Source organism: Hyperoodon ampullatus (assembly GCF_949752795.1).
Source record: "Hyperoodon ampullatus genome assembly, chromosome: 5".
Taxonomy (NCBI): Eukaryota; Metazoa; Chordata; class Mammalia; order Artiodactyla; family Ziphiidae; genus Hyperoodon; species Hyperoodon ampullatus.
In genome coordinates this window covers 130,874,612-130,890,530 of record NC_136918.1, presented here as the reverse complement: position 1 = coordinate 130,890,530, position 15,919 = coordinate 130,874,612, and positions in this window count along the sequence as shown.

Sequence of the window (15,919 nt, the reverse complement as noted above, 5' to 3'; positions counted from 1 at the left end):
CATATTTACTTTGAAGGGACAGATTAAGTGTGTTTATTTGTCAAAAATCTGTGCTATACAGCATTAGTCTAACTACCATTTATCTTTACAGGAAAAGTCAGTGAAACTATATTGCTCGACTTATGCGTGCCATCTTTTAATACATCTTTTAATTACTTTGGCAAAAATTAAGTCAGGAACCTCTGTGTTATTAATCTGTATATTACATATGAATAAAGCTGAGTTTATATTTTTCAGTTTTAGGCAAATTAAATGAATAAAGCTGGAATCTCTAATATTTTCTTAATTTACCTCTATTTTGGAGCCCAGTGCTCTGGTGAATAAGGAAAGTAATGCTTATTGTTCTACTTTCTTTTCTTCTCTTTGTCTCAAACAGACTACACCACAATATTGAGAAAGGGAAGAAGGGGATAGCAATTTCTATATTTTTTCCCAGATATCTGTTCTATTCATTTGATACTATTAAGTTAACATTTGATACTATGTGATGTTGTTGAATTTTAACTATCTTTTAGAAATTTCACTGAAAGTAGCAAAATAAAGTACAATACTGTGCTCACAATTCTGTGATTGTTGTATTGAAATACATTTTTAGTTTTTTTCTTAATTGGTTTTTAGTGACCTAGAGTGACCAACTGTTCCAGTTTTCCAGGGACTGAGAGGGTTTCTGGCATTTGGGACAGTGAGTGCTAAACCAGGGAAAGTCCTGGGTAAACTGGGATAAGAGGGTTTCCCTTCACTGATGACCATTCAGCTGACTTTCAAATGACATGAGTACATTGTACTTCTTTTTGCCCAGTGGCTTTTGTCTTTTTCTATATGAAAGCTTGGAGGAAACTGGGCAGTGCAAAGAAGAGGAATGTTAGGTAGTTTTCAGTTTTCTAAATTATTTTGATAAGAAACATGTCACAAACCTTTCCTGAAAAAATACTTCCATATTCTGAGTAGTCATTTCTTAAAACTCTAAGGTAATTGGTATGATTCTGAATGTTACTTGTTATAGGGAATTTCCTCAGGAAAAAAAAGTTGTATAAGCATAAATAAAATTGGATTTTTTTAAAGTGATCTGGAAAATTATGAATCTTCCCTTCAAAATGCAAACACAGTCATCTAATTAAATGTTTAAATAATGCTTAAAATAGGCATACTAATTTAGAGCACATTTATATTGGAGTCATATTTTTATATACTGCATATTTTTGCAGCAAATTGAAGCTCTTTATATAATTAATGTTATGATTTTATTCATTTAATTGGAGTTGAAGCATTAAATTGCCTATTTTAAAGGGGGATATAGAAATTTTACTTACAGCTTTTCTTTTATGATGTTTTTAGTCAGAGTTATGAATCGTTTCATGTTGAATCAGCAATATAACCCCCAACTATATCATTAGTCCTATGCCAAAATACTGTTTTTAAATGATGAAGTTTCTGAGACTACATTGCAAATAGAGTAGGAATGCTTTTTTGTTTTTTTTGTTTTTTTGCGGTACACGGGCCTCTCACTGTTGTGGCCTCTCCCGTTGCGGAGCACAGGCTCCAGACGCGCAGGCTCAGCGGCCATGGCTCACGGGCCCAGCCGCTCCGTGGCATGTGGGATCCTCCCGGACAGGGGCACGAACCCGTGTCCCCTGCAGCGGCAGGCGGGCTCCCAACCACTGCGCCACCAGGGAAGCCCCAAGTAGGAATGTTTTTATATTATAATATGATATTTCAAAATGCGAAGTCTATATTATTCACTTATATACACATAATCAGAGTGTGTGTGTGTGTGTGTGTGTGTGTGTGTGTGTGTGAATGGGAGGGGTGGGAGGAAAATGAATCCTGACCACTAAACAACGGAAACCTGCTCTCTGTTTCTCAGTGCTCTCAAGCTTAACTGTGCACACGAGTCACGTGGGGAGCTTGAAGAAGTGCAGATTCTGATTCTGGGGTAGGTCTGGGTGGTTGCCAAGATTCTGTCTTTCCAACCAACTCTCAGGTGACACTGATGCTCCCAGCTGCTGACACCCTTTGAGCAGCGAGGTCTAGTAGGTCTGTACGAGGTAGAATGTACCCTCCCCCCAGTCACTCTTACAGCTTTACCCTGCAGTACATTCTTAATAGTGTCATTCCTACCCCAATTATCTTATTTCCTTATTTATTTACAGATGTGTTGTCTGTCTTTCTACCAGGGTCCATGAGGGCAGGTACCTTTTCTTTCTCATTCAGTCCTGTATCTCCAGTGTCTACAACATGATAAGCCATTACTTTTAAAGATCTATTGGTTAAGTAATGTATTTGCACAAAGATATAGTATATATGCCGTGTAGGTTACCAGATACACACCATGTATATATCAGGCAGGGGTCTGGTGATTAAGAGCATGACTTTTTTTTTTTTTTTTTTTTTTTTTTTTTTTGCATTACACGGGCCTCTCACTGTTGTGGCCTCTCCCATTGCGGAGCACAGGATCCGGACGCGCAGGCTCAGCGGCCATGGCTCACGGGCCCAGCCGCTCTGCGGCATGTGGGATCTTGCCGGACCGGGGCACCAACCCGTGTCGCCTGCATCGGCAGGTGGACTCTCAACCACTGCGCCACCAGGGAAGCCCAAGAGCATGACTCTTATTTGCACTCCCTGGCTGTGTGACAGCAGCAAGTGACGTAATGTCTCCTGCTTCTATGTCCTCAACCATAAAGTGAGTGTAGTAATAACCACAATCACAATACTGCTGTGAAGACTAAATAAGTTGCAACCTGTGACATACTTAGAAATGTGCCTGGCACATAAGAAACATAATATAAATGTGAGTTCTTGAGCTATAATGTTTTACCACTGATAGGTATTTTTATTTACAAAACCTAGAAGCTTCCTGAAGGCAGTAGGCATGCCCTGTGTTCTGTCTGAAAGGGATCAGACTAGATGGGTGATTTTTACACTGTGCTTCTCAGAGAGACAGAGGCTCTGTGTAAATCTCCAAGGGCTAACTCTGAGGGGAAGGCAGCTGAAAAGGTGGGCAGGACACAGCCATCCGACACAGCTGCCCATCTGCCACCACCACCACTCAAACAAAGCAACGCCACCCTCCCTTTCATTACTGACATTTCAAATAAGCTTCCCAAATAAAGGGATGTGATGCTTTAAAAAACAAGCAAACAACTCACTTGAGAGCCAAAGGATAAGGTGGTGTCTAAAGCTTTATTCAGCTCTATAATCGTATCAATCCCTAAGAAGTAAGGCATTAAAATAGCACAGCTTATGACCCATAGCAGTTTTCAGGTAGGTGTTCAATATATATTGATATTATTATGTATTATGTTTTGATTATATCATGTTAGTATTATATTTTATTATTATATATAATGTATTGATGACATATTAACATATATTAAATCAATTAGTGGTGGAAGCTCAGTTCAGGTTCAGCGGGGTGGAGATCGTGGCTGCTGACTTGAGATGCATCTAAAAGTGAGGAAACAGGACAGGAGCAGCCTCTGCTCTTTAGAGACAAGTATCTGAGGGAAGGCAATAGCACCTGAAGAGGTTTCGAGATCAAAGAAAGATTCTTTAATGGATGCTGGACAGATGTGGGCATTGAATTTGGTTTTTAGCCCCATGTACTTAATTCATTTCATCAAATATTTATGGTCCTGTTCAATTATGTGCTCCTACTTTTCCTTTAGACCAGACTGTCAGCCCTGACTGCCCATTAGAATTACCTGGGGGAGCTTCCAAACAATGCCTATTCTCTGACGGTGAAAACATACACTATGGAGGAGGGTCTCCCGCGTGCTTGTGTTGCTGATGTCCTGTCAAAGCTCCCCAAGACAATTCTAACGTTTGACTTGTTTTAGACTTTGTTGGAAAACTGTTTTAGACTTTTAAGCTTTGTTTCAAATCAAAATGTCTAGGATTTACATCAATAAGTTTTTAACTCGTTAATCAAAATGTATTCAGTTTGCCTCTTAAATAGTTGCTGTTTGCAGTTTTGTCGCTGTTTCAATGTGACGTATATTAAATCATGTGGTCAGAATATTTAATGAACAGATTACCAATTTTATAATGAAATTCCAAGAAAGGTATAATTTGATATATGAGAATTTACTTTAATGGAAGTATATACTTGCCTTTGGGCCAAAAAGAAGTATTGATATATGTAATGTGAATTCCAGCTTATTAATCAAGTTATTCAAATATAAAACCTGGAAACCAGAGGTTGAACAGAAGAATAGTTTTCCATGGCCCCCTCATACTAAAGTCCACGTAGCCTCCTCTGGAATTCCAGAAATCAGCAGGAGAGTGACTAAGAGATGTGGAGGAAAGGACTCCAGTATTGGACCAATCTGGCTTAAATGCTGGTTCTATCCCCTACCCTCAAGAGCAAATTCCTGAACTTTTCTGAGCCCCCTGAGAAATGTCACTTATTTCTCATTGTTCTTTTGAGGTGTAGATGTGATAATAATTATAAATGACCCAGCAAAGCATCCAACATATTGCAAAGATAAATATCTCTACCACTGATGATAACAGTAAGAGCAAAAAAATGTCCATTGATCATTTTCTGTGTGCCAGGCTCTGGGTTATGTGCTTTTTATATATCACCTCATTTAATTAGAATTCAGCTTGGTCCCTCTTGTAAAACTTAGTCTTTTAGTAGGAGATGGAAAGAAGAGTGAGATAATAAAGTGAGGAAGAGCTTTCAGACTCCTTGCCATGGCAATGTCTGGGGTCTACCTTACTGCCTGGTGTGAAAGTACACAATACTTTTAACATATCACATGATTTTAAAATAAGCCCCATACCTAAATGGCCATATGTGCTTCAAACTTCTATTAAATAGGAAGAGATCATCACAATTATGACATGAACAAAATTGGGTATATCTTACACTTAGCTTTATAAATATATCATTAGTGAAGTTAGAAGTGTCCCTTTAACTCATTGCCTTGCAGTAAGACATAGACCCAGGCCGTTCGACTCAGGTGCATTTAACCATTGGCCAGCACTGCTTCAAGGCAAGTGCAAGATCTCTTACTTGTTTATTCATGGAGCTGTTCATTCCATTGAACACGGCCTTCCTATCCAAAAAGCTGTTTCCTATAGACAGACGTAACTAAACCCAAGAAAATGTAATAGGGTATTATTTTCATTTAGTTGATGTTTTTCCCAAAATAACAAAAATATAAATTTTAAAGAACATTACACTCAAACATCCAGTATCATCTACATTATTACCTAGGTGTAGTTATCTCAGTTACTAACCTCTAACATTTCTGAAGCACTGCTGAGTCAAATCCTGGTTTTTTCCACTGGCCCAACTAATTCAAATTCATGGCGAATCTCTTAATTTGGAAAACGAGTTTCCCAGAGTTTATCTGGCTTCTCGGCATCTGTGTGTTCAGAGACCTGGCAAGAACTTTCAGCCAACATATGATCACCTTAAAAAGTGTGATTTATAGCTAGATCCTACAGTTTACGATGAAAAATATAAAATTCCTTCCAGGTCTCTCTCGCTCTCTCGCTCTCTCTTTCATTTGTCTCTTATTTCTGCACCGAGTAAAATGAGAAATATTAGTCACATAGTCACACCATCACTCTTGACTTCAGTGAAACATGATCTTTCTCCAATTTATGAGCTGCCTGACAGCTTTCCTCTAAGTCTTCATCAATGTTTCATATCTGAAAAATTCCGTACCTTCCTCTAGCTAAACTTTGATCAGCATCTCAAATACAGTTTTTAGAGAAAGACCTCTAATATGTACTTCTTTCTGCCATCAAGACTGTGTTACTGTAGTTTAGCTTATGAAAGATCTTAATTCCTTAAATCATATTTAACCAGTACGTATTAAAACTTAAGGGGCTTCCCTGATGGCACAGTGGTTAAGAATCCGCCTGCCAATGCAGGGGACACGGGTTCAAGCCCTGGCCCAGGAAGAACCCACATGCCGCAGAGCAATTGAGCCTGTGTGCCACAACTACTGAGCCTGTGCTCTAGAGCCTGCATGCCACAACTACTGAAGCCTGCGTGCCTAGAGCCCGTGCTCCGCGACAAGAGAAGCCACTGCAATGAGAAGCCCGTGCACCACAACAAAGAGTAGTCCCCGCTCGCCACAACTAGAGAAAGCCCGCACACAGCAACAAAGAACCAACGCAGCCAAAAATAAAATATAAGTTAATTAATTAATTTTAAAAAAACTTAAGCAAAGGTATGATATACCTTCTCCATAATTATAATATTAAATTATAATATAGGATATCTACATCATACGTTATCTATATCATAATATAGGATATCTACATCATATGTTACAATCATTTGCAGCATTGTTGTAAAAATCCAGCATTTTATAAATCAATCCTTGTGAAATCTCTTCCTGAGCTAAGTAGACAATTCCTAATAGACCATGCCAGATGCTGTGCCTTCTACTTAGGCTACTAAGTTGCCAGAAGAAAGTTAGGGAATAATAAGTAAAGCTAACATGAACTGAAACTGTATCCTGGGCAGTTACCATTCTATTTACACATGTTAACATTTAATGGTTATGATAATCTGACCAGATGGTTCCTATTCTTATCCCTGTTTACCATTAAGAAACTGAGGAGCCTCAGGGAGTGCTAGTCTGGTGAAGAAGCTCAGGGTAAAGGAACGGCCGCCAAAGCAGGAGTGAGAGCAACTTGACACGGGGAGGGAGACCCCAAAGAGGCCACAGCCGCAGGAGGCCGGAGACCTGGCCGCTGTCGGCCTTCCCCAAGACTTCGACCGGGCCCCTCAGGCCATGTAACAGCGGAGCCCCACCCACCTCACAGACCCTCTCCTGCCTCGCATACCTGACCCAGTCGCCCTGTTGCCAGAATTAGCTGAAGTCTGAAAATTGCTCAGCAGTACCAGGCATAGCACGGGCCTCTTCTCTTGTGGTTTCACTTGCCAATGACCACTTTCTTGATAATTCTGAGCTCTTCTCACAAGTGTCCATACAGTGGCATCTACCCCAGCCACATGACTAAAGAGGTCTTGGTGCTCCACCCTTGGTGCTCCAGTCAAGCCTGAGCCACTGAGGTGGAAAAGCCGAGTACAGGACATTGGACCACCAGACCTCCTGGTCCCAAATAATATCAATCGGTGAGAGCTCTCGCAGAGATCTCTGTCTCAACACTAAGACCCAGCTCCACCCAACGGCAAGCAAGTTCCAGTGCTGGACGCCCCATGCCAAAAAACTAGCAAGACAGGAACACAACCCCACCCATTAGGAGAGAGACTGCCTAAAATCATACTAAGATCACAGTCATCCCAAAACACAACAATGGATGGGGCCCAGTGCACCAGAAAGAAAAGATCAAGCTCCACCCACCAGAACACAGGCATCAGTCACTTCTAAAAGGAAGCCTACACAAGCCACTAAACCAACCACACCTACTGGGGGCAGACACCAAAAACAACAGGAACGATGAACATGCAGGCTGACAAAGAAGACCTCAAACACAGTAAGATAAACAAAATGAGAAGACAGATAAATATGCAGCAGATGAAGGAGCAAGGTAAAAAATCACCAGACCAAACAAATGAAGAGGAAATAGGCAGTCTACCAGAAAAAGAATTCAGAGTAATGATAGTAAGGATGATCCAAAATCTTGGAAATAGAATAGAGAAAATACAAGAAACATTTAACAAGGACCTAGAAGAACGAAAGAGCAAACAAAAAACGATGAACAAGACAATAAATGAAATTAAAAATTCTCTAGAAGGAATCAATACTAGAATAACTGAGGCAGAAGAACGGATAAGTGATCTGGAAGTAAATATAGTGGAACTAATTACTGCAGAGCAGAATAAAGAAAAAAGAATGAAAAGAATGGAGGACAGTCTCAGAGATCTCTGAGACAATATTAAGGGCATGAACATTAGAATTATAGGGATCCCAGAAGAAGAGAAAAAGAAAGGGACTGAGAAAATATTTGAAAAGATTATAGTTGAAAACTTCTGTAATATGAGAAAGGACATAGTTAATCAAGTCCAGGAAACACAGAGAGTCCCTTGGATAAATCCAAGGAGAAACACGCCAAGACACATATTAATCAAACTATCAAAAATTAAGCACAAAGAAAAAATATTAAAAGCAGCAAGAGAAAAACAACAAATAATATAAAAGGGAATCCCCCTAAGGTTAAGAGCTGATCTTTCACCAGAAACTCTGCAAGCCAGAAGGGAGTGGCAGGACATATTTAAAGTGATGAAAGGGAAAAACCTACAACCAAGATTACTCTACCCAGCAAGGATCTCATTCAGATTCTACAGAGAAATTAAAAGCTTTACAGACAAGCAAAAGTTAAGAGAATTCAGTACCACCAAACCAGCTTTACAACAAATTCTAAAGGAACTTCTCTAGGCAGGAAACACAAGAGAAGGAAAAGACCTACAATAACAAACCCAAAACAATAAGGAAAATGGTAATAGGAAAATACATATCAATAATTACCTTAAATGTAAATGAATTAAATGCTCCAAACAAAAGACATACACTGGTTGAATGGATACAAAAACAAGATCCATATATATGCTGTCTACAAAAGATGCACTTCAGACCTAGGAACACATACAGACTGAAAGTGAGGGGATGGAAAAAAATGTTCCATGCAAATGGAAATCAAAAGAAAGCTGGGGCTTCCCTGGTGGCGCAGTGGTTGAGAGTCCGCCTGCCGATGCAGGGGACATGGGTTCGTGCCCCAGTCCGGGAAGATCCCACATGCTGCGGAGCGGCTGGGCCCGTGAGCCATGGCCGTTGAGCCTGCGCGTCCGGAGCCTGTGCTCCGCAATGGGAGAGGCCACAACAGTGAGAGGCCCACATACCGCAAAAAAAAAAAAAAAAAAAAAAAAAAAAAAAAAGAAAGCTGGAGTAGCAATTCCCATATCAGACCAAATAGACTTTAAAATAAAGACTATTACAAGAGACAAAGAAGTACACTGCATAATGATCAAAAGAACAATCCAAGAAGAAGATATAACCATTGTAAATATTATGCACCCAACATAGGACCACCTCAATACATAAGGAAAATGCTAGCAGCCATAAAAGGGGAAATCAACAGTAACACAATAATAGTAGGGGACTTTAACACCCCACTTTCCCCAATGAACAGATCATCCAAAATGAAAATAAATAACAAAACACAAGCTTTAAATGACACATTAAACAAGATGGACTTAATTGATATTTATAGAACATTCCATCCATAAAACAGAATACGCTTTCTTCTCAAATGCACAAAGAACATTCTCCAGGATAGATCATATCTTGGGTCACAAATCAAGCCTTGGTAAATTTAAGAAAATTGAAATCGTATCAAGTATCTTTTCCGACAACAACGCTATGAGACTAGATATCAATTACAGGAAAAAAATCTGTAAAAAATACAAACACATGGAGGCTAAACAATACACTAATAAATAACAAAGAAATCACTGAAGAAATCAAAGAGGAAATCAAAAAATACCTAGAAAAAAATGACAATGAAAACACGACAACCCAAAACCTATGGGATGCAGCAAAAGCAGTTCTAAGAGGGAAGTTTATAGCAATACAACCCTACCTCAAGAAACAATAAACATCTCAAATAAACAACCTAACCTTACACCTAAACCAATTAGAGAAAGAAGAACAAAAAAAAAAAAAAAGAAAAAAAGAAAAACAACCCAAAGTTAGTAGAAAGAAAGAAATCATAAAGATTAGATCAGATATAAATGAAAAAAAAAAAGAAGGAAACAATAGCGAAGATCTATAAAACTAAAAGCTGGTTCTTTGAGACAATAAACAAAATTGATAAAGCACTAGCCAGACTCATCAAGAAAAAAGGGGGAAGACTCAAATCAATAGAATTAGAAATGTAAAAGGAGAAGTAAAAACTGACACTGCAGAAATACAAGGGATTATGAGAGATTACTACAAGCAACTATATACCAAGAAAATGGACAACCTGGAAGAAATGGACAAATTCTTAGAAAAGCACAACCTTCTGAGACTGAACCAGGAAGAAATAGAAAATATAAACGAACCAATCACAAGCACTGAAATTGAAACTGTGATTTAAAATCTTCCCCGAAATAAAAGCCCAGGACCAGATGGCTTCACAGGTGAATTCTATCAAACATTCAGAGAAGAACTAACACCTATTCTTCTCAAATGGTTCCAAAATATAGCAGAGGGAGGAACACTCCCAAACTCATCCTACAAGGCCACCATCACACCCTGATACCAAAAGCAGACAAAGATGTCACAAAAAAAGAAAACTACAGGCCAATATCACTGATGAACATAGGTGTAAAAATCCTCAACAAAATACTAGCAAACAGAATCCAACAGCACATTAAAAGGATCATACACCATGAGCAAGTGGCATTTATCCCAGGAATGCAAGGATTCTTCAATATATGCAAATCAATCAATGTGATACACCTTATTAACAAACTGAAGAATAAAAACCATATGATAATCTCAATATATGCAGAAAAAGCTTTCGACAAAATTCAACACCCTTTTATGATGTTGAAAAACTCTCCAGAAAGTAGAAGAGGGACCTATGCTCAACATAATGAAGGCCATATATGACAAACCCACAGTCAACATCATTCTCAATGGTGAAAAACTGAAAGCACTTCCACTAATTTCAGGAACAAGAAAACGTTGCCCACTCTCACCACAATTATTCAACATAGTTTTGGAAGTTTTAGCAACAGCAATGAGAGAAGAAAAAGGAATCCAAATCAGAAAAGAAGAAGTGAAACTGTCACTGTTTGCAGATGACATGATACTATACATAGAGCATCCCAAAGATGCTACCAGAAAACTACTAGAGCTAATCAATGAATTTGGTAAAGTAGCAGGATACAAAATTAATGCACAGAAATCACTGGCATTCCTGTACACTAATGATGAAAAATCTGAAAGAGAAATTAAGGAAACACTCTCATTTACCATTGCAACAAAAAAGAATAAAATACCTAGAAATAAACCTATCTAAGGAGACAAAAGACCTGTATGCAGAAAACTATAAGACACTGATGAAAGAAATTAAAGATGATACAAACAGATGGAGAGATATATCATGTTCTTGGATTGGAAAACTCAACATTATGAAAATGACTATACTACACAAAGCAGTCTACAGATTCAGTGCAATCTCTATCAAACTACCAATGGCATTTTTCACAGAACTAGAACAAAAAATTTCACATTTTGTATGGAAACACAAAAGACCCCGACTAGCCAAAGCAATATTGAGAAAGAAAAACAGAGCGGAAGGAATCAAGCTCCCTGACCTCAGACTATACTACAAAGCTACAGTAATCCAGACAGTATGGTACTGGCACAAAAACAGAAATATAGATCAATGGAACAGGATAGAAAGCCCAGAGGTAAACCCACGCACATATGATGGTCACCTTATCTTTGATAAAGGAAGCAAGAATATACAATGGAGAAAATACATCATCTTCAATAAGTGGTGCTGGGAAAACTGGACAGCTACATGTAAAGAATGAAATTAGAACACTTCCTACCACCATACACAAAATAAACTCAAAATGGATTAAAGACCTAAATGTGAGACCAGACACTATAAAACTCTTAGAGGAAAACATAGGCAGAACACTCTACGACATAAGTCACAGCAAGATCCTTTTGACCCACCTCCTAGAGAAATGGAAATAAAAACAAAAATAAACAAATGGGCCCTAATGAAACTTAAAAACTTTTGCACAGCAAAGGAAAACATCAACAAGACAAAAAGACAACCCTTAGAATGGGAGAAAATGTTTGCAAATGAAGCAACTGACAAAGGATTAATATCCAAAATATACAAGCAACTCATGCACTTCAATATCAAAATAACATACATCCCAATCCAAAACTGGGCAGAAGACCTAAATAGACATTTCTCCAAAGAAGATATACAGATTGCCAACAAACACATGAAAGGATGCTCAACATCACTAATCATCAGAGAAATTCAAATCAAAACTACAATGAGGTATCACCTCATACCAGTCAAAATGGCCATCATCAAAACTCTGCAAACAATAAATGTTGGAGAGGGTGTGGAGAAAGGGGAACCCTCTTGCGCTGTTGGTGGGAATGTAAATCGATACAGGCACTATGGAGAACAGTATGCAAGTTCCTTAAAACACTAAAACTAGAACTACCATATGACCCAGCAATCCCACTACTGGGCATATACCCTGAGTAAACCATAATTCTAAAAGAGACATGTACCACAGTGTTCATTGCAGCTCTATTTACAATAACCAGGACATGGAAATAACCTAAATGTCCATTGAAAGATGAATGGATAAAGAAGATGTGGCACATATATACAATGGAATATTAGTCAGCCATAAAAAGGAACAAAATTGAGTTATTTGTAATAAGGTGGATGGACCTAGAGTCTGTCATATAGAGGGAAGTCAGTCAGAAAGAGAAAAACAAATACTGTTTGCTAACACATATATATGGAGTAAAATAAAAATGGTTCTGATGAGCCTAGGGGCAGGACAGGAATAAAGATGCAGACATAGAGAATGGACTTGAGGCCACGGGGAGGGGGAAGGGTAAGCTGGGACGAAGTGAGAGAGTGGCATGGACTTATATATTCTATGAAATGTAAAACTGACAGCTAGTGGGAAGCAGCCACATTATACAGGGAGATCAGCTCAGTGCTTTGTGTCCACCTAGAGGGGTGAGATAGGGAGGGTGGGAGGGAGATGCAAGAGGGAGGGGATATGGGGATATATGTATACATATGGGTGATTCACTTTGTTATACAGCAGAAACTAACACACCATTGTAAAGCAATTATACTCCAATAAAGATGTTAAAAAAAGATGTAAAAAAAAAAAAAAAAGAAAGAAAGAAATTGAGGAGAGGTAACTTGCCAGAGATCACACACCTACTTAGGTGTGGAGCCAGGAGCCAGACTCAGGTCATCTGACTCCAGCTTCTCTACCCTCTGGGCCACACTGCCTCAAGGCAGTGTCTTTATTCATTCACTCATTCATGTAACAAATATTCATTTAGTGCCTACCTCATAAGGCAAGGCCCCTACCCTGATGGGGCAGTCAAATAATTTGAAAGGAGTATGGTGTCATGATAGGCACAGACAATGTGAGTAATGAAAAAATACATAACCCAGTCTGGAGGACACGAGAGAACATCCCCAGTGAGAAGTGATATCCAAGTGGGGTCTTAAACAAGCAGGCAAAAAAGAAACTGTGGGGTAAGGATGAGCTTCCCAAAGAAGAGAGAATTATAGGTGCAGGGGGCAGGAGGAGAGAGAGAGAGTAAAAGGTCTACAGGTAACTCTTAAGTGGGCAAAGTAACCAGGACATAGAGTAGAGGTGAACGTGTATGAGAGGGGCTGGAGGGCCAGGCAGAGGCCAGATCATGCTCTCCGAGTCTGAGGATGCCCTTGAAAGATACTAAGCAAATAGGAGTAGCTTTCTCTTGAGAAAAAGATTGCTCTTGCTTAAGTGTGTTTAAAGACTGGAAAGTGAGGACCAAGAAGACTAGACAGGAGACTGAAATGGTCATTGGAACAACAGATTTTGATTGTCTGAACTGAGCTGACAACGGAGGTAGTAAAAAGTGGCAGGTTGTTGTCTTGTGATGTAAAGCTAGGTCACACAAAAATAATGAAGCACAAATACTATATGTATGATGAACAATACTTATAACACACATACACGTACCACAGATATATTTTTAAATAATTACTCAAAAGCATCCAAGAGAAAAACATCCAAGAACAAAGGGATTATATTTAAGAATAAAAAAAGAGAGGATAAATTAGGAAGAAATCATTAAGAATTCATTAAATTGTAGTTACTGCAAATAATCGTGTCCCAGAGTAAATCTCAAGGGATCAGTTTTTCCTGCCACTGATAAGTAAAGGAAATCCTAACAAAAACAAGCAAGAAAGGATTGCACAATTTGGTACAATTAAAAAAAGAGAGATGATTGATTCGAGGTATGCAACAGCCAAAATCACATAGGCACAGCTTCCAGAAATTGAAGCACAGGATAAACACGTGCCAGGAGGCTGCACCCAAATTCCAACTACTCTTGTTACATAATTTTTTTTTCCACCTTCCCTTGGCTCATTCCAGCAGAAAACAGGATTCCTGATATCAGTCACGAGTCTTAAGTATGCCCCATCCTCTGTCATCCATGTCTCTTCATGCCTCTTCCCTCCTACACTTTTGTAATTGTATTTTAAATACTTACTAAATTTTATTGATTTAGGGTGTCTCTCATTTGTGAATACCACTGCACAGCATCACTTTATGTATAAATGGTCAAAATAGGACTAGCTCCATTTTTATCTTTAATAATATCTTCTTTTTTATTAATGTTTATTGGAGTATAGTTGCTTTACAATGTTGTGTTAGTTTCTTGCTGTACAGCAAAGTGAATCAGTCATATATATACATATGTCCACTATTTTTTGGATTTCCTTCCTATTTAGGTCACCACAGAGCCCTGAGTAGAGTTCCCTGTACTATACAACAGGTTCTCATTAGTTATCCATTTTATACATAGTATCAATAGTGTATATATGTCAATCCCAGTCTCCCAATTAATCCCACACCCCCTTCCCCCCTTGGTAACCATACATTTGTTCTCTACATCTGTGACTCTATTTCTGCTTTGCAAATAAGTTCATCTCTACCATTTTTCTAGATTACACATATAAACGATATTATATGATATTTGTGTTTTTGCTTCGTTTGTTTGGCCATGCTGCGCGGTATGTGGGATCTTAATTCCCTGACCGGGGATTGAAAAGCAGGACTAGCTCTTAGCGTCTTTCCTTTGTGGTCCACCGTCATTCTCCCTGGAATGCCTCAGTGTTAATGAAATAAGCATGGCTACAAAAGGAAGGGCAGTGGAAGGACTAGCATTTACTGAATATCTCTTATGCCCTAGGCTCTGAGATGGATGCTCTTCATACGGTATCTTATTGTTTTAGTTCTCATATCCCATGAAGGAAGAGGAATTATCTCCATTTTAGTTAAGGTTGCCATTTAGAAATTTTCCCCAGAGTACTCAGGTCTTTACTACCAAAGTCAGGTCTAGAACCTCAGTCTGATTCCAAAGTCTACATTTTTTCTGCTACATTACATTCTAAAGTCCTTTAGTCTAAAGTCCTCGGGAAAAAAGAATGATATTTTCTTCCTTCGTACTTTGTAAGGACAGCAATAGGATTAAAGAAAAATTTTAAAGAAAGTGGCCCCCTGAAAAATGGCCAAATAGGAAATATTTTATGAAGGTCATTTCCTTTGAAAAATCCCAAGAACTCTGCATTTTGTTCATGTTGCAATTTAAGTAAAAAGGTATTTTTTGAACTTTAATTAAGAATTCATTAAGGTATTTTTTAAAAACTGTACCCATATGGAAAAATATTGGTATTCTTGAACAGAGGCAATGGTATAGAAATATGAAAATGGGTTCCATAGTCAGACAGAAATCCTGCAATCCTGACTTTGCAATTTATGAACTACATAGCTTTGGGCCAGTTATTCAACCTCCCAGACCATTAGTGTCCAGCTCTGAAAGATGTAGGTAATAGAACTTCTTTGTGTGTTTGCTGTGAAGAGTAAATAATAGAAGTAAAGAGCATAGCATAGTCCCAGCATATTATAGGTGTTCATAAGTTATAGGCATAAGTTGAATATCATTATTTTTTAACTGTGGGTGATTCAACTGTGCAGCCAAGTGTAAAAAGTGGCAGTCTGAACTATTACACATAGAATGGATGGATAACAAGGTTCTACTGTATAGCACAGGGAACTATATTCAATGTCCTGGGATAAACCATAATGTAAAGAAATATAAAAAGAAATGTCTATATATGTATAACTGAGTCACTTTGCTGTACATCAGAAATTAAC